Source organism: Diabrotica virgifera, chromosome 3 (genome assembly GCF_917563875.1).
Source record: "Diabrotica virgifera virgifera chromosome 3, PGI_DIABVI_V3a".
Taxonomy (NCBI): domain Eukaryota; kingdom Metazoa; phylum Arthropoda; class Insecta; order Coleoptera; family Chrysomelidae; genus Diabrotica; species Diabrotica virgifera.
Genome location: NC_065445.1, coordinates 155,914,458 through 155,935,262, shown reverse-complemented (window position 1 = coordinate 155,935,262; position 20,805 = coordinate 155,914,458). Strand labels below are relative to the sequence as shown.

Sequence of the window (20,805 nt, the reverse complement as noted above, 5' to 3'; positions counted from 1 at the left end):
TTTAAATGTTATTCGATCAAATGTCGCTTAATTCGTTAATGATTTTTTAAGATATGCATGAGTTAAGATCCGAATACCGGATTAAGAGACATATTTGGCGCTTAATCTGACGTTACCTGACAAAGGATGTCTTTTAAGTCGATATATTAAACGTTAGTAAATATGTTATGTTTTGTAATAAAGAATTAACCGACTATTCGTGGCGCTTGATTCGTAATTACACTTAAAAAGATGCGGATTTTTGTTTATGACAATGGATTATGTACCATTATTGGCGTTTAGTTCGATATTACAAATCCTAGTGTGAGATTTTTTTTTTAATAAAATAAAAAATGTCGCTTAATACAGGCATTTAAAAAGAGCTTTTTTTTTAAATTTTTTTTTACAAAAAACATATTTTTATACATAGATTTGCACCCTAGCTGCAAGATGGCACTATTATCTCGATTTTGGACTTTTGGCGGTTAATCCGTTATTACATAACGTGGTCCTGGCCAATTGGTTCAAACCAAGGTCATAAATCTAAACACACACACATAACGTGGTCCAATTGTTTTGTAAATGGATCCGATTAATTATAAATATTACCTACCAATGTGTGGCTTCTCAACACGAAGTTTCGTTAATGCATTTCATTTTTACAAAATTAAAATTTTTGGCTTACACGACCAAAATTATTAAAAAATATAAAAATAAGGAAGCAAAAACAAAGGATTATACATAAGAATACAACGACTTAAAGATTAAAAAAAAAAGAAGAAAAAGCAAAAAAAATAACAAAAAACTGCGGCTTTTATGTAAAAAAACTGTAAATTTACTGGATCAGATGCGTCATATTTTGTTCTTACTTTATTAACTGACCATATAGCATTAAAGTCTCTTAATATAGATATTCTCCAGCATGTTATATTTTTTTAAAATGAAAAATTCCGCTAAGGATGTACATGGCTGCAGATGCTTTTTTCCTTTTTAAAACTTGGAAAACTTAAAACGATTGAAAATTCTTGCCCGTATTTTGCAAATATGTTGTAAATAAAGTATATTTTACGAAAAAAAAGTCTAAAAAGTATATTAAAATACTCTACTTACCTCCAGACATAGCATACACTATAAACTAACAAAATAATACACGTCTATAGTTCTAAATGAAAACCAAACAATGCCCCAATATTATTGTATAACACGCTTAATTTTTATTTGGTCCGCTGTCGTTCAATCACAACTTTATACTAATATAAATATATGATCTCATAGGCGCCCATACCCATGGGCACGGCCACGGCCCCCTAGATTTTCTGTTGCTTTAAACCATATATTATTGTCATCCAAAGTATACAAAATGTAATGTGCAACATCTTCACGTCTGGCCCCTCCCCTAAAATTTTTTATATGGGCGCCCATGCTTGATCTGCTTGTTGTGTTCTACCCTTAACCGCCGTTTATGATTCTCTAAAACCTACAGAGCAAGGTTCGTATCAAATTCCTCGGGGTATACCTATAAACTTAAGTTGTTACATTTTGGCCAGGTTTTCGGCGAAATTCACCACTGTGCGGCGGTGACATAACGCCAAAGTCTTGAAATGGCCTATTATATACACAGATAGACTTTGTCCGATTTCACCAACGATACCTAAACAGTTGCCTTATTAAGTAATTCTTATCGATAGGAACTTCCTAAGTCAATATTTAAAAACAATAGCGTTTCTAACTAAAAGAACTGCTTATCTAGAAAATTCTTTCCTAGGTATTAATTCGGGTACGTTTGAACTATTTTTGATAAATAAAAAGAAGAATAAGATGACATTTCCTTACTTTTTCGATTATTTGTCATTATTGTTTGTTTGCCAATTTGGTTTAATTCAGTTTTGTACTGTTATAGTTATTTTATTTAGTAGTTAGGTATTTGTGAATTAAGTTTGTATATAATAAATAATATAGTCTTTATATGTTAGTTGAATATGTACAGTGAAATGGAGGAAAAGAAAAGAGTTGTAAATTTCACATGACGAAAAATTAGAGTCAGTTGAATTGTCATTAATGAAATAATTTTAAAATAAATAATATGTTAAAAATTGCTTTTTATTATTAATTTTTAATGACACACTTTTTAAAAAACTCCAAATGATTTTCTATATTTTCCAACACATATTATATTATTAATATAAAAGATAATACAAAATTACAACTAATATACCTAATATTACAGAATAATAGAAAAATTAAGGTAAGAAGCAAATTATTGACAAACGTCACAAGTACATTAGTCAAAATTGTAAAAATATGACTGTCAACGATAAGTAATACCTAAAGTTTAGGGAGATCGAAAACCGTATCCTAACGTAAGCTAATGCTTAAGCTGTTTAGGTAATTCTTATCGTATGGTGAAATCCGTTTAACCGTAGAGTTAGGAAGTACCTAAACCCACTTAGGTAATTCTTATATATTTAGGTATAGTTGGTGAAATCGGGCAACACTGTTCTACATTGTGAATGGCAAAACTTTTGTTAAGTGGGTGTTCTCCACTGTTAACAAAAATAATACAATTTTTCCTTTGTTTAATTAAGACAAATAAATCTAAGTGTGTCAAGGAAAATTTAAAAAAATTTAATAATTTAATTAAATGGTATGAATAAAGAATAGAAGATACAGACAGGATAGAAAATAAACATTACTACAGATTAATTTTTTGAAACTATGTACATATTAATCTATAACAGTCTGATTCTTATCCTTACTTTATTAATATTGGATGAGATACCAAAATGCCTACGTTATTAAGATTGTTAGTGCGTAAAATATTAATAAAAAGATACAATATTCTACCTACTTGTAGTTGGCTATGACTTTGACACCAAACTTGCCTAAACATTTAACATTATACTCTTTTTATAGTTCCAGTTGCTTTGTTACCGTTACTAATATTACATTTTCTAATGGGGAACTGATTAGTATGGTTTTTGTTCTAGGAGAGTATAACAAAAGTAAGCTGTTAGCAATAAGGATTTATCATCAGCAATTCCCTGATAGATGACAACCAAGAAGAGAGACTATTCAAAGTTTACTAGAACGGTTTCGACGGACTAGACCCTTAGATTACGAGAACGTTCGTACTAGTATGCAGATTCTCAGGGACACTAAGGATTACATTTAATTTATTTTAATCATTTACAATAGTTTTTGTTTGATCAGATTTTTCGTAATCTAAGTGTCCAATCCGTTGAAACGGTTCTAGTAAATTTTGAAAAGTTTCTCTTCTTGGTTGTCACGTATCAGGGAATTGCTGATGATAAATTCTTATTGCTAGTAGCACATTTTTATTATACTCTCCTAGCACAAAAGCCATATTAATCAGTTCCCCATTAGAAAAATTCATATTAGTAATGGTAACAAAGCAACTGGAACTATGAAAAAAGTACATTGTTTAAGCAAAGCAAATGTTTAAGCAAGTTTAGCGTCAAAGTCATAGTCAACTAGATAGAATATTGTATATGTTTACCTTGTATATAACCTTGTATACTAAAATTAAACATTTCGCTATACATATTAATAATTTTGAATAGTAAACTAATATTAAAATTCATTTTAACTTAAATAGAGTTTTTGATGCCAAATCAGCACAATTCTACAGGGTGTGAATGTTGCTACGAAATTTATATAAAAACGTAATTATCTTTTAAACTACCCTTTATTTATAATATTACAGAACCTTATATTTTAAGAAAGAAGACACTGAGGAGAATCCAAACATGTAAAAATATACAGGGTGCCCCATTAAAAAACGAAGTTATAAGCAACTTCCGGGGTATAACCGGAAGTGGAAAATAGATGAAAATATTTTCATTCAATAGTTCACTCTACAAAACCTTTTCATGATTCAGTTACCTTTAGGTCTCGAGATATTTCTAATTGGCCCTTTATCTGCCTCACCCTGTATTTTATATCATATTGTTTTCTAATGCTTGAGACAAATTAAAAAAAAAATGTTCCTGAACAAACTATTTTTTCTTCAATAGTTCGTCGGATTTTTAGGCTGTGGAAGTTTTATTTATCGATAAAGGAGTTGTTCGAACGTGGAATGAATAAATTAATTTTATCGCCAACCGTCACCAATGCCATTCATTATTGTACTCATTTGCGGCAGTAAAGTAACACTTTATTGTACTGAAAGAAGAATTTTACTTTACCTGCCGCGATTAATCGAGATTGAATGTAAGTGGTCGATGGCAATAATCGATTATTTATTTGAATGAACTTAACATTTATTTATATACTTTATATACTTTATTTATTAAAAATATTGTACAAAATTTGCGATATTATCAATTAAATTTATGTGAAAAAGTGAAACTCGTAGTATTTTGTAATTATATTCATATAAAAAATATTATCCGTAGAAAAATATTTTTACATATTCGAAAAGCTGGTATTTTACTTTACCGATTTAGTAATTATTGAATATTACTAACTATCGATTAAAAATCGAAAGCGGCCATCTTCAAAAAGTTATCTGTCCTCACTGTCATAAAATTATTATTACGTCTAAAATTTAAAAAGTCCTTCAATAATTGTAAATTGCAATTAAGTGTTAAAACCAATATCAAATTATGTTGGCGATAAAATTTTGTATGTACCACGTCAGTAAAGACTCTTTATCGAACTCGTCTGTTATTCGCCTCGCTCGCTACTCTCGCTCTTCTCGTAGTATCAGACTCGTTCGATAAAGAGTCACTTTACTGACTTGGTACATAAATAACTATTATCGACAACCGCCACTAAAGCCATTCATTATTGTACTCATTTGTGGCACTTTATTGTACTGAAAGAAGAATTTTACTTTACCTGCCGGGATTATTCATCAAATTAACCGAGATTGATTGTAAGTGGTCGATGGCAGTAATCGATTATTTATTTGAGTGAACTTAAAATTTATTTACTTTATTTTTAAAAAATATTGTACAAAATTTACGTTATTTTTTTTTATTTATTTAACGGGACGAACCCTTTTTCCTTACAAAAAATTACAATATATACAACAAATAAACTGTAGTCATACATTACATATTTCAAAAGTAGGTATTATTAACATCAATGTCTCAATTTCTTTAAAGTATTATTGAATGCGGATACAGATCGATTAAACAAATCAACACTATCTAGCAAATGATTGGCAGTTTTCATCATCCTTGTAATTGTCTCATTTTTACCATAATTAGTGTGATGAAACTTTACTCTAAATAGGTCAGAAGAACGTGTTCTTCTAGAATTTACATTAAAAACAATTAATTCTAGCAGTTCCGGACAATCAACAAAACCATTAAGAATTTTATGCAAAAAACGCAATTCACACTCAGATTCTCTATTTTCCAAAGTATTCATATTAAGTTGACAAAGAATATAATTATAATCACAGTTAGTTCTATTAAAACCCATTTTATACCTGCAAATTCTTAGGAATTTATTCTGAACTCGTTCTAACTGATACATATCTAACTCGTACATATTATAATGAGGATACCAAATAATATTACAATATTCCAAAATGGACCGAACTAGAAAACAATACAAAATTTTAAAAGTAAATATTGAAAATTCCTGCGAGTTCATCTGAACAAAGCCGAGCATCCTATAAGCCCGCGACGTAATATCATTAATATGCCTATCAAACATTAGTCTCTGATCAAATGTAATTCCGAGGTCTCTAATTTGATTAACTTCCGTAACTGATACGCCCTTAAGTATGTATGTTCTATCTAACTGATGTTTAGTATTTCTAGAAAATGTAATTTTGTAGCACTTTTTAAGATTCAAATACAAGGCACTGATGTCACACCAACGAGAAAAATTATTTATGTCAGACTGAAGAGCATCCATATCCGAGGTAGTTTTAATCGCTTTAAAGATTTTTATGTCATCAGCAAACAACAGAAATTCACTATTATTAATTACTGATGATATATCATTCACAAAAAGATTAAATAGAAGTGGGCCTAAGTGGGAACATTGAGGAACACCCGAGGTAACACTAATGGCTTCAGAAACAAAATCACCATATTTCACTATTTGTGAACGATCTGTTAAATAACTCCTGATCCAACCCAATAAATCATCTCCAATTCCATATCCACGAAGTTTAGCAATTAATATTTCATGATTCACCCTGTCAAATGCTTTGGCAAAATCAGCATTTATGGAGTCAACTTGGTTACCCGATTCCAAAGAATCAACGATGAAGTTTGAATACAAAATAAGATTTGTACAAGTAGACTTTTTCTGACTGAAACCATGTTGTTGACCGACAATCAAATTTTTACAGTCGTAGGTTAACATCTGATTAACAAAAAAATCAAGCAACTTTGGTAGTTCAGACTGCAAACAAACCGCCCTGTAATTTTCAACATTATTATTTTTACCAGATTTAAAAATGGGCCTTAAAAAACTTACTTTTTAAAACTCAGGAAATGTAGAAGAAGTTAATGACATACTGAATAATAACTGAATAGGTTTTGCAAGAGTGAATAAACATTTTTTAATAAAATACATTGGTATGCCATCCGGACCCGCTGTCTGTTTCCACGGATTATTCTGTATCTTATGAATAATATCCTTAACACTAATTAAATAAGTATTAACATCAACATTATTTTCGTACTTAAAATCAGGAACCTGATCTATTTTTTCTTTGTTATAGACAGTCGAAAAGAACCCAGCAAATAAATTAACAATATCTAAACCATTTTCACTAGTTTCATTACCATAGCACATACTCGATGGTAGAACATGAGAGTTGCGTTTATTATTGATGTATTTCCAGAAAGAACAAGAATTTTGAAAAATGTTAGCCTCAATTTCTATTACATAACGCCTTTGTAAATACTTGCTAAGTTCTTTACACTGTTCCCTGAGACCGGAAAAAAGAAGATAGCTCTCATCATCGCCAGTCAGCTTAAATTTTTTATGTGCTTTTTTCTTCTCATATATTAAATGTTTTAACTCTGATGTAAACCATTTGAGATAAGTGGATGTTTTAAATTTTTTTTTGTGGTATAAACAACTCGATTAAATAAAATAAAATATCATAAAAATCTTTAACCATATCATTAATGCTTCTGTTAAGAAATAATAAATTCCAGTCAACTTCTGCTAAATAATAATTTAAAGCAACATAATCCCCATTTTTAAAGTCAAAAAGTATTCTTCATAATTAAGAACAGATTCATTTAAATCAACAATTACGTCAAAATTGACAGGTGTATGATGAAATCCCTCCTCAAACAACGGATCCAGAGGTACAGAAACAAATATATCAGGAATGATAGAAAAAATTATCAAGAAAAACATTTCGCCGGTTAGATATCGTATTAACCTGGTATAAGTCACAAAGATTAATGGTGTTACATAAGTCGTTAGCTGGGGAGTTTTGATTAGCCTGTACCGTGGTACCATAAAGACTGTTACCCCAAATTACATCAGGAAAGTGAGCGGCCGTGGGTAACGGCATAAACGCTGGCCTCATACGCCAGTAGACGTGGGTTCGATCCCTGCCAAAGACAAACCATTTTCATTTCCAATAATGACACGAGCCGTCTCACCGTGCCTCGGAGAGTACGTTAAGCCGTCGGTCCCCCTGGGCTAGTGTACATCGACACTAGTTACTTGAAACAGGGTTAAAGATGTAATTGGCGCTGGAACTATCCGAAAGGATCTCCCCGGCAAAAATGCCATACGATATTATTATTATTACATCAGGAAAATTATAATCCCCACAAATTATTAATTTACAACCCGGAATTTTATTATATATGTTACAGTTCAAGTTGATTATCCAGTTGGAGTTGACTCCAACTAGTTGGAGTCAACTCCAACGGCTGGTTTCAGTAAAAGTTGATTATAAATATAAAATGAAGATTTGTATTCAACATTTACTAGTAAAAGTAGACTCCAACTAGGAAAAGTATACTCTTCCCAATGCCATTTAGTAAAAGTTGATTCTGATTCACACAAACAGCCGATTCTAGAAATTAAATGTGACTGAATATGTTCAAATTAGTCTAGGCTATATCGTCGCCCCCGTTAGGTAAATTACTCCGATTCGAATTTTTTGCACAAACTTACTCAAAAAGAGGTCCTTATAACAAATCTACTGGGTGCCAGGCAGTACCTTGATCGATAAATTGTTTAAACAATTTTTTTAGACAAATTCACAAAAATAATTTTTTCACTTCGAACAATTTTTTTTTAGATCATTATTCTGAGCACAAAAAGGTATTTTGTGATTTTTCTCTAAAATTGATTGTTGTCGAGTTATACGCGATTTAAAATTTGAAAAATGCGAAAATAGCCATTTTCAAGGCTTAATAACTCGGTTAAAATCCATTATTATGAAAGTCAGAAAGTGACCAAATCAAAGTTTATAGCCCCCTCTACAAGATCCAGCAGAAATTTTTGTCATTATTTTATTACTAAGCTTTATCTTTAATTATTAACAATGAGCGCTAAGTGCGTATTAGGCTGCCGTCAATGGTGAGTGCTAAAGAGATGACCATTCCAGCCGTCCAATGGTGAATCTCACTCGCACTCACATTGACGGCCGCCTCAATACACGGTTAGTGCTCATTGTTGATAATTAAAAATAATATCTTATTAATGAAATAATGACAAAAATTTCTTCAGGATCTTATAGGGGTAGTTTTAATCTTTGATTTTTTTTAGTTTCTGACTTTCATAATATATAATATCGTATGGCATTTTTGCCTTTCGGACAGTTCCGGCGCCAATTACATCTATAACCCTGTTTCAAGTAACTAGTGTCGATGTACTCTAGCCCAGGGGGACCGATTGCTTAACGTGCTCTCCGAGGCACGGTGAGACGGCTCGTGTCATTATTGAAAATGAAAATGGTTTGTCTTTAGCAGGGCTCGAACCCACGTGCACTGGCGTATGAGGCCAGCGATTATGCCGTTACTCCACGGCCGCTCGCTCGACTTTCACAATAATTATCTTTAACCGAGTTATTAAACCTTGAAAAAGGTTATTTTGGCGTTTTTCAAATTTTAAGTCGCTAATCACTCGACAACAGTCAATTTTAGAGAAAAAAGGCCCAACGGATTAAAAAAAAATTTGTACGAAGTGAAAAAATGATGTATTTTTGCGAATTTGTTTAAAATCATTGTTTATCACCAAACTTCACTAAAATCATTCATTATTGTACTCATTTGCCCTCATTTTCGGCAGTAAAGTAACACTTTGTTGTATTGAAAGAAGAATGTTACTTTACCTGCCGCGATAATTAATCAAATTAACCGAGATTGAATGTAAGTGGTCAATGGCAGCAATCGATTATTTATTTGAGTGAAATTAAAATTTATTTATTTTAATTATTAAAAATATTGTACAAAATTTATCTTGTTATTAATAAAATTTATGTCAAAAAGTAAAATTCTGTAGTGTTTCGCAATTATATTCATACAAAATAAATCAAAACTTTACAGATTTAGTAATTAGGAAGGTATACAATATTGATAACTACTATCGATTAAACAGCAAAACCGGCCGTCATGCAAAAGTCATCTGTCATTACTGTCATACGAATTTTTTATTTCGTCTAAAATTAAAAAAAATTCCTCAAAGTTGTAAGTAAGTGTTCATGTTTTTTATGATTGACGATACAATTTTGTACGCACCACCTCAATATTCTTTATCGAACGCGTCTGTTCCTCTGCTCGTAATATCAGACTCGTTCGATAAAGAGTCACTTTACTGACTGACTTTACTGAAATTGGTTAAACAATTATTCGACCGCGGTACCGCGTGACACCCTGTGTATTTGTTATAAGGATTGTTATACGGATGTATTTCTTTGAGTAAGTTTGTGCAAAAATTCGAATCAGAATAATTTACCTAACGGGGGCGACGTTACAGACTATACTAATAAGTAGTTAAAACGGTCAAAACAAAGAAACGCACACTCATCAAAAATGCACTTGAGATTCTCGTATAATCAACATTTACTGAATCGATCCAGGAAGAGTCAACTCCAACTAGTAAAAGTTGATTTAAATTTTTAAAATCAACTTTTACTGCTCGTTTCAGTTGGAGTTGACTCCAACTAGTTGGAGTCAACTCTAACTGAGAATCAACTTGAACTGTAACATATATATATTCAATGCTGTCACAGTGATCCATATATACATTCCTGCCAGATGCAGGAGGTAAATAAACACCACCAAATACGACAATTTGGCCTTGGCACTTAAGTGAAACAAACTTTTGCTCAACACTATTTTGAGGAACAAAAACTTCACACACTTCCAAATGTTTAGCAATTGCTAGTAATACTCCCCCACCACGTTGTTTAACACTAGTATTGTCATTTCTATCACTTCTAAAAATATTGAAGTCATCTAACCCCAATTCAGCATCATGGAATTCAAAATTTAACCAAGTTTCGACTAAAATAATCACAGTGTAATCGGAGCATGATACAGCCTGGCTTAAATCCTTAAGCTTTGTTCTTAAACCACCCACATTTTGAAAATACACATTTAGTATAGTTCTACCACCATTCCGACCAGTTTTTTGATTGCTGTTTTTGATAATTTATCTTTTCTTTGCTCTTATTAATTTGTCGGAGATAGCTAGGACAGTTTGTATCAAATACATGATGACCTGGATCAACACCATCTATTTTCATTACATCCTTCGCATAATTACAGTTAGAACAAGAATAATTAGTACTGTTGCACTGATTTTTTTTATGTTTACCTGCACATAAAGGACATGTATCCTGTTTAGCTTGACATTTATCCAGAAAATGTCCAAATTTCCAGCACCGGAAACATCTCATAACACTTACAAATTCAAAAAATTTGTAGCTGTTCCAACTAATATGAACTCGATCTTTGTTCGAAATTAAGTAGTGAAATTCAGTAGAGGACAATTCAACAATTACATTCATACAATCATTGGTACTTTTTGTAGATTTAAATTTATGAATTATTTTAGCTTCAGAACTAATAAAATCTTTAGGTAAATTTTGAGATGTAAATTTATTAATAAAAATGTTAGAGTCAACTAGATCGTCGGAGGATACATTAATTATTTTAATTTTAGGATTAGCTAATTTTCCAATTTTAATGTCGTAATCATCACCAAGTTGTTGTTCCACCGTATTCTTTAGATTTACCAAGGATTGTTTATCTTGACAGTGAATCATCAATTTGCCTTGGGTGCCTTGTTTTACTTCAGTTAATGCGACATTAATGTTATTAGGATCCACTTTTTGCGAAAGAACACTTTTTGTAACAGAACTGTTTTGATTAAGGTTATTAGGTTTAATTATCAATGGTTCAGTTTTATTCTTTTTAACTATATCAGACCATGAAGCATAACTAGGTTTATTGGATGATAATGAATCCGAAGATTCTAATAAATTAATTAACTTACTAGTTCTTTCGATCAACTCTTCATGTTTGCTATTCGATAAATCACCTCTGCCACTAGTAAAAACCCGAACTTTGGGCAAACAATTATTGCAGAACCACATAAAATTATCAGCATCCTGTTTTAACTTAAGAAACTGATCCTTGACTTTGGCACAGTTCGTGTGATAACATTCACAACAGAAATCACATTTAACAAGCTTGGTATTAACTATAAAATTATCCGAGCATACGGCACACGATCGGCCGCCACCAGACATGACTACTGACTGTGTACTATTATTATTAATTAAATTTATTATTAATATATATATATATATATATATATATATATATATATATATATATATATATATATATATAGTGTGTACATATTTAGCCATACGGCTCACACTCCCTCTAAGGGGAAAATTGACTCATCCCAGATACCTACGGTATCAAAAGGATTGAGCTCTGGTGGGACTCTTTCCGTGTTATCGAGCCCTAGGTGACTTGGTATGCAGGTGTATCTCCCAAAAATTTTCGTACACACCTGGCCGTTGCGAGTAGTACTGCTTTCTGCATGGTCTTATAAAGATGTTCATTAAGACCCAGCTTTTTTATGCTTTCGAGGAGGGTCTTGGGAATGACTCCAGTAGTAGACATAATAATCGGTATCGTCTGGGTACTTTGCATTCTCCATTGTCTCCGTATTTGAATTTCCAGATCTCTGTACTTGGCGATCTTTTCAGTAAATTTAGTTCGTAAATTATTGTTGTTAGGAATCGCCACATCAATGAGGGTTGTTTGCCTCGTTAATTTATTGACTAATACGAGATCTGGTCTATTATGCGCCACTGTTTGGTCTGTGAGAACAGTGCGGTCCCAGTATAGCTTGTAGTTGCCATCCTCAAGCATACTCTCAGGGACGTATTGATAATATGGGAGATGGTCGGTTTGAAGAAGTCCCAGCTTGATAGCTATCTCCTGATGAAGGATTTTTCCCACTGCGTCATGCCGTTCCTTGTACTCAGTTGCAGCAAATGCCTGGCAGCCCCCTGTGTGTACTATTATTATTATTATTATTAATTAAATTTATGTCAAAAAGTGAAATTCTGTAGTATTTTGCAATTATATTCATACAAAATAAATCAAAACTTTACAGATTTAGTAATTAGGTATTCAATATTGATAACAACTATCGATTAAACATCGAAACCGGCCATCATGCAAAAGCAGTCTGTCATTCATTACTATCATACGAAATCTTTATTTCGTCTAAAATTTAAAAAATTCTTAAATCTTTTAAGGTAGGTAATAATGCAAATGAGGTATGAAATGGTGTTGTTGTTAATTTGATTATATACAGGACGGTGATAGATATTTACTGATAATTTGTTAGTAAATATATTTATTTAGATTTTCTACGATTCATCAAGGGAAAAGCAACTGCGGAAGGCTACAGTTCATAAACAATGACGTAACTATTAGCGTTATTTTTAATTTTTGGTATTATTTTAAGTATTTAAATAAAAATACAATTAAACTGTTTAAAATAATACATTAATTTATTTCATCGAAATCATAATAATAGAAGTGTAACTTCTTACGTGCGTCAAAGTATACACACTCTTTTTTCATTCATCATCATCATCACGTAGCGCTACAACCCTGGGTGGGTCCTGGCTGACTGTACAACTTTCTTCCAATTTGTTCGGTCTTCCATCAACCTAGGGTCAAATGGGATGTTCATTTTTCGGAGATCTGCTTGGATGTTATCTCTCCATCGCATTCTGGGACGTCCGAGCGGTCTTTTGCCTGTAGGAATCTTCTCCCATACCAGTCTTACAAGTCTCTCGTTATGAAGTCTGTGCACGTGGCCTGCCCATCTTAGTTGCTGTGATTTAATTTCTTGGACAATATTGGTGTCATTGTAGAGTTCTTTTAATTCGAAGTTGGTTCTGATCCTATACCGGTTTGTGTTAATGTCGTGGTGAGGTCCGAAAATTTTTCTAAGTATTTTTCGTTCAAAACGTCTGAGCTTTTCTTCGTTTGGTTTGGTCATGGTCCACGTTTCGCAACCATATGTTAGTACAGGTCTGACGATGGATTTATAGATTTTGATCTTGGAACTTCTTGTAAGATTTTTTGATTTTATAAGCTTATCCAGTGCGAATAGACAGCGATTTGCTGATTGGATTCTGTCTGTTATTTATTCAGTAACATCGTTGTCAGCTGCGATTACAGCCCCCAGAAACTTAAAACGTTGTACCCTTTCGAAATTGAAGGTGTTGACCGTCACATTTTGTCCTATCCTGTCTCTTCGTGTCGTTCTATTTATACACATATATTTCGTCTTCTCTTCATTAATCCTCAGCCCTATTTCGCTTGTTGCCCCTTCCACCTTGTTTAAAATGGCTTTTGTGGATAGGATGGAGTATACAACGAGATCAATGTCATCTGCGTATGCTAGTAATAATTTGGGACTCTTTTTTCATTAGAAGAATGTAATTAAGTAAATGTTAAGTAAGTGTTAATGTTTTTTTATGATTGGCAATAAAACTTTGTATGCACCCCGTCAGTAAAGACACTTTATGAACTAGTCTGTTACTCGCCTCGCTCACTTCGCTCTCTCTGCTCGTAATATCAGACTCGTTCGAGAAAGAGTCATTTTACTGACGACTTGGTACAAAAAAAAACTATTACGCCACTGCTTCTCTTTCTATTTCCCTTTGTTCGCTATAAAGTTCCATTCGATTCGTCTTTTTCAATATGTAACAAGTCTATCCAATATCGATTCCTCTCTCCATCCAACAAATACAAACATTTGCACACATTACCATTTTCACAAACAACGCGGAATCCCTTGTTTGTCCTGTGTTCTAATTTCGCCCCGGGGACATCCTTTGATCACGAGCACACGCATATTCACCGACGAACGAGACGTTTCGACTCGCTCTCGCCCTCTCTTCACTGCACTCTACAAAACTTGCATCTTGATTTTATTACTACGGCCACGTGCAAAAGGTAATCCGCCAGAAAAAACCCCCTTATGGTGGGTGGTGAAACGGTTAATCTATATGGGAGAGAGGAAATACAGAGGCGGAACTTAGTATTATATTAGGCAACTGGTGACGCCACCAAGTTGCTCCACCAGTGACTCATTACGTCACGGGGCATTTAAGTAAATGAGACCTATTAGACTACGGTAACTGGTTGCGCCACCAGTTGCTCATATCGGCCACCAGTTGCCCATAATATTTTGTGTGCTTTAATTTGGTGGAGCCACTAGTTGCGCCACCAGTTTCCCCACTAGTTGCGCCACCAGTTACCTAGTCTAATAATGGCCTTAAAAAGCGGAAAATGACAATGTGGGGACTAGGGGACTACTGAAATCGCGCATTATTCTTCTATTTTTTTCCACGTTTTGTGCGAATTTCGTCAATTGTTATCTTTTTCTTGATGTGCCTATCCATGACAAATGTGGGCGATCATCATGGCAATCTTCACTTTATCTGCAGCAACGCGGAAAAGCTGCACAGATGTCGTGTTGAACCAGGTTCTGAGGTTCTTTAACCAGGATGTTCTTCTTCCTGGACCTCGCTTTCCAAATATTTTCCTTGCAGGATGGCTTGTAGGAGGGCATATCTGGATTCATTTCGCATAATGTGTCCAAAGTATTCCAACTTTCGGGAGTTGATGGTGGTTAGTACCTCTCGGTTCTTCACCATTCTTCTAAGGACCTCCTCATTTGTGACCCGATCAGACTATGGGATTTTAAGAATTCTCCGATATAACCACATCTCAAATGCTTCCAATTTTCGGCACATAATTTTCGTTCAAGGTCCATGATTCAACACCATAAAAAAGCACAGAGAAGACGTAGCATCTCAGCATTCTTACTTTTATACCAAGAGAAAGATTGTGGCTCTTGAAAAAGGCCCCCATACGGTTGAAGGTTGATCTTGCTTTTCCGATGCGCGCTTTTATCTCTTGGTTGTTGGTCCATTCTTCATTTATTATGGTGCCGAGGTAGTTGTAGTGCCTCACTCTTTCTACAGGGGTTTGGTTGATATACTGAAAACAGAGTTGACTTGTTATCTTTTTTTGGCTAATGATCATAAGTTTTGTCTTCTTTACGTTTATATTGAGTCCATATTGGTGACTGTAATACGTGATTTTGTTCATGAGGACTTGTAGGTCTTCTAGGTTGTCCGCAAATATTATGGTGTTATCTGCATACCTGATGTTATTTAGCCGGTACCCGATTAGTAGAATACCTTTTTCAGTTTCGTGCAAAGCTTCGATAAATATTCTTTCAGAGTAAAGATTGAAAATTAGGGGGGACAAAATGCAGCCTTGCCTCACTCCACGCATGATTTTTACATATTCGGTGTGTTCACCGTCAACTCTGAGGTTTGTAGTCTGATTCCAGTAAAGGTTTCTAATTATTTTTGGATCTTGGTTGTTAATTCCGGCTTCTTTTAGCATTTGCATCATGTTGCCGTGCTGTACTCGATCAAACGCTTTCTCGTAATCAACCAGACATGCGTATACGTCGCAATTGACGTCTCTGCATCTCTGGAGTAAGACCTGTGTTGAAAACAAAGCCTCTCTCGTACCAACAGCATTTATGAACCCGAACTGGTTGGGCGAAATTTGACTTTCACATAGCTTGTAAATTCTCGTATGGATTACCTTTAGGAACAATTTTAGGAGATGACTCATCAGGCGTATCGTACGGCATGCTTCGCATTTTTTGGCTCCTGGTTTTTTTGGAAGTGCAATAAACTCAGACTTCAGCCATTCTGTTGTTATTTCTCCAGAGTTGTATGTTGTTGAGTTTCATCAGTTTGAGTAGTTCTGCTTGTATATTATCGGGACCTGCTACTTTGCCATCCCTTACCTGTGTTATTGCAGAATAAACTTCCTGCTGTAATATTCTTGGTCCATCATTTACCTCTTCTTATAACTCAAAGGTGTTATCTCTTTGGTCTTCAAATAGCTTTTCTAAATATTCTTTCCACGTTGTTATGTTACTCTGTTTGTCTAAGATGATGTTTCCGTCAGAATCAGTTAGGTTTCCTTTCCTTTCGAATGTTATAGAATAGATGACAAAATTATATTATCATAGAACTACAAACCAGCAAAAGTTTCCATGATTAAAGTGACAATCCAAAAATTATATGCGAATATTATTCAAAACAAAATAAAAGAGAAAACATTGGCAATAAATAGAGCATTCCAAGCCAACAAAAAAATGATAAAAAGCAAAATATTAACAAAAACAACTAAATTAAGGCTCTATGAAACATTAATTAGACCGATATTAATGTATGGATCAGAAGTAATGACAATGACCAAGACAGACGAAGAAAATGTGAGAAGAACAGAGAGAAAAATAATTCGGGCAATATTAGGACTCAGAAAAACAGCAGAAGGTGTATACAGATACAGGCGTAGAGGAAATAACGACATAAATGAGGAATTAAAGGGGCAAGATACAGTCAGGAGAATAAAGAGACAAAGATTGAGATGGCTTGGGCATGTATGGAGAGCAGGGGAAGAAGCGACAATAAAAATGGTAACAATGTAAGGTAAAGTAAAAGTAATGTAAAAGTGGTAAAATGGTATACTATCCGTTGCAAGATAATTCGGATGGAATTCCCCAGATTATTTTGTGCTTGATATCGGCCCAGTCTCTTAATCTGGGGAATTCCATCCGAATTATCTTGCAACGGATAGTAAGTGGAATCCGACCGGGAGGAGAAGAAGAGGAAGACCGAGGTCCAAATGGCTGGAAAAGGTGATGCGGGATCTAGAGGACATGGGAATCAGAAATGCAGAAGAAAGAGCAAGAGACAGAAGGAGATGGAACCAGACATGTAATGAAGTTTAAGAACGAGAAGAAATGGAGGACTAATCCACCTCGAAAACATGGATCTAGAGAGCCTGTAAAGGCGGCGCTACTCCCAAGGGGGTGTTTTAGCCACTATATATAAATATATTATTTAAAGATATTCAAACGCGCCATAACATAACGAAAAAATTATCATTTTTATTCATTAAACAATCCATAAATTCAGGAATAAAATTGAAATAAAAATATTTTATCTTTTGCATGTTTTTACAATATTTCTTTGGAGATGTTAATGTAATCTACCCTTCACGTGACGTTAAAATATAATATTTTATTAGACAATATCAAAAGATGGCTAAATTAGCACACACAGCAAAAAATGCAAATACCGGAAACCACTACCACTCCGTTACGCATTCATCTGTAGATCAATTTTTCAACCTATCCATCGTGCTCGTTGTTTGTTCTCAGGACCTTTTGTGTGCATTGATTTTTCTTTAATAGTTTTTTATGGAAATAATGGAAATGTCAGGAAACGTCTGGGATTTGAACAGCGCACATGAAACGCCTTAAGCTCGATCATTACTAGCGTACTAGCGTCATTCATTTCTTGTGTAGAATCTCTGATACGGTGAAATGTATGTACCAGTCACTAATAGTCTAAGAGCTAGTGAACCCTCCGACTAACGGTCTTCCTGTAAGGCTAGAAATTTGTATAGTGATAATTCATAGCACACCAAGGCTAAAAACCATGACCTGGCAGGCACCAGCCCTGCACGTGTATCTACCAGGTGAATCGAAAAGTGCGTAGTTTAGGGGGAAAATAAACTTTTTCCTGTAAAGTTTAAATTTAATAGGCCGGCTACACACGTCTTGCCTGAGAGCATGCCTGCAGAGACTCGTTTGTGCAGGCAAGAGCGTGTGTATGGACGGCAAGACTGTATCGCGTGCAGGCCTCCAAGCGCGGACTGTACTCTCGTCGACATGATGAAGATTTTACCTGTGCAGTTTTAGGTTCTACAGTTTTACTTGAACGTGTGGCCGGCCGTTCAGTCCGTATTCAGTTCCGCAAAAGTTTTCCAGGTGGATAGACCAAGACCAGACAAAATCAACGGCATAAGAAGTGTTTCAAAACAATTCTTAACTGAATTTATAGACATACAAATCTTTGCCGGCATTATGGAAGGTGAACAGTAAATAATATTCCGACAGAAATAAGAAAAATGAAGCATACGCTTTTATTTAATACGTGATATTTTATTTTTTTATTTTTTTTTTTATTTAGCTAATGCCTCGACAACTATTGGCCATTGGCATGGTAGGTACGGTAATTTTGAACAGTTAGGTACCTAGTGTCATGTGTAGTGTGTGTGTTGAGTAAGTATCTTGTTACTTTGCAAAGTCGACGTCATTGTCTTTGCAAAGAGACGCTAATTGTATCCGAACGTCTGCGGTCCCTCCGGTGAGTACCGATCCCACTTTTTTTATTTTTAATTGATTCTAAAATAGGGAATTCTTTAAAATCATATAATTTTTTTACCGTTTTTTAAAGATTAACTATTAATTTTTCCAATACTGGTATACTACCGTTGAAAAAAGTTTATATACTTATATAATATACTGAAACTGTTTTCTTGTGGCATGTTTAATGTAGTATTATCATTGTTTAACTGTCTAGTTAGTATTATGTTTGTATGGGATTGAGCCATAATAATTGTAGGTGTAATGAAAATTACATTTCTTAATTAAATACTGTTTGACGTTTCGATTTCCACTCTAAAAATCGTCCTCAGAAAAAATTGAAAAAAAAATTAAATATGATAAATTTTCCTAGAATTTTCAAACCTAATTTTCTTTTAATTTTTTCTGCGGGCGATTTCCAGCGTGCAAATCGACACGTCAAACAGTAGTTGTTAATTAAGAAATTCTCCGCAGGAGCCACTTTTTACTCCACTTACTCCTACAGCGTCGTTGCTTGTTTTTTTGTTGCTTTTTTTTTATTAATAAACAATACAATAACGCTTCCATTAAACCAACCTCTTCCGTGGTGCTCATCGTGTTAAGTTCTCGAAAGACTGAAGTTTGCGCAGTCCAGTTTTTACGTAGTCTGCACGTGTGGACAACGTACGGTGTACCGTCTTTTTGTTCCGTCATGCCTCCATGCCTGCACAGTTTTGGACTGCACAGGCAAGACGTTGTGTGTAGCCGGCCCATAAATATGTGTTTGAGCAAGTCATTTAGAAGAAATGTGTACAATGCCAGGCGATTCTGAACAGCATAAGACCTTGCCAGGCGAGGGGAAAGATTAGGGTTTTTTTGCACAACATTTGTATAAATAATTAGGTTAACGTTTATATTACTGAATAGAGAATTAAATAACCTTTCAAATGAGATCACACCACCCATACTCCTATTCAAAAAAATCATCGATTAGTCACTAGTATTATATATATATGCCAAAAAGTCCTAATTTAAAAATAAAAATCGACGTGTCCGAGGATTTCTGTTTAAATTTGCCCATTATCGAGATAATGAATTTATGCAAACTCAAACGTCCTCACTTATACTACAGTGTCGCGCCCGCTTGATTAGCAATTAAAAAACAAGGGGGTTTTCGATATTGTATTGCAAAGAACTCTTCGGGATTTTATCAGTCGATATTTAAAGAATATCTACCTACCTTAACAACATTGAAATTTTCAGTTAAATGTCCGATTCAGGGTTAAAAATGGTGGATTTAGCAATTTTTAAACTTTTTAATCGCTTATATGTCAAACTATTAACCTTCCGATGACCAACCTTTTTTTGTTACACAAAAATGACAATTAACAAAAAAATTAAGTTTTTATTTTATTTTTTTTAAGACATTGACTTTATGTTATTCAGGCCAGTCACAACATGAGTATTAGTGTCATATGTAGTGTGTATGTTGAGTAAGTGTCTTGTTACTTTGCAAAGTCGACGTCATTAGCGTAAAACTACTTGGAATTACATTTATAATAGGCGGTATTTTACTAAACATCAACTTCAGAATATATTTTTTATTCGTAAAATATAGGGATTTTTTGTTATTTCAAAATATGAGGATATCTAGAATGATATTAAAGTCAAATAAAAAAATAATAAGTTAAAAATTGAAAATACTTTTGAATTTATTAAAGAAAAACATACGCTGGGGTCACAATTTCCCCCGCTTGGTCATCCGAAGGTTAACCTAAGAGAAAAGTCACTAAAGACCTTTTCTGTTTGAAATGATTCAAAAAATCTAAAAAAACTTTGATACAAAAAAAATAATTTTAGGAAAAGAGCCTAATCTTTCCCCTCGCCTGGCAAGGTCTTATGCTGCTCAGAATCGCCTGGCATTGTACACATTTCTTCTAAATGACTTACTCAAACACGTACTTAAATTTAAACTTTACAGGAGAAAGTTTATTTTTCCCCTAAACTATGCACTTTTCGATTCATCTGGTAGATACACGTGCATAATGCCTGCCAGGTCATGGTTTTTAGCCTTGGTGTGCTATGAAT

The 20,805-nt window shown here is 33.9% G+C and overlaps 1 protein-coding gene across 2 annotated transcripts in view; it reads right to left on the bottom strand.

Annotated features, from left to right (window-relative positions):
• Positions 1-20,805, bottom strand: part of LOC114341649 (protein unzipped) — a 397,204-nt gene that overhangs the window by 131,196 nt on the left and 245,203 nt on the right. Inside the window, exon 1 of one of the 2 annotated variants that reach the window (XM_050646987.1) lies at positions 2,828-2,981. The exons of the other annotated variant lie outside the window; for it this stretch is intronic. The gene's annotated coding sequence lies outside the window, so the exon portion shown is untranslated. Of the gene's footprint in view, positions 1-2,827; positions 2,982-20,805 lie in introns of those variants that run through there. 2 annotated transcript variants of the gene reach the window in all.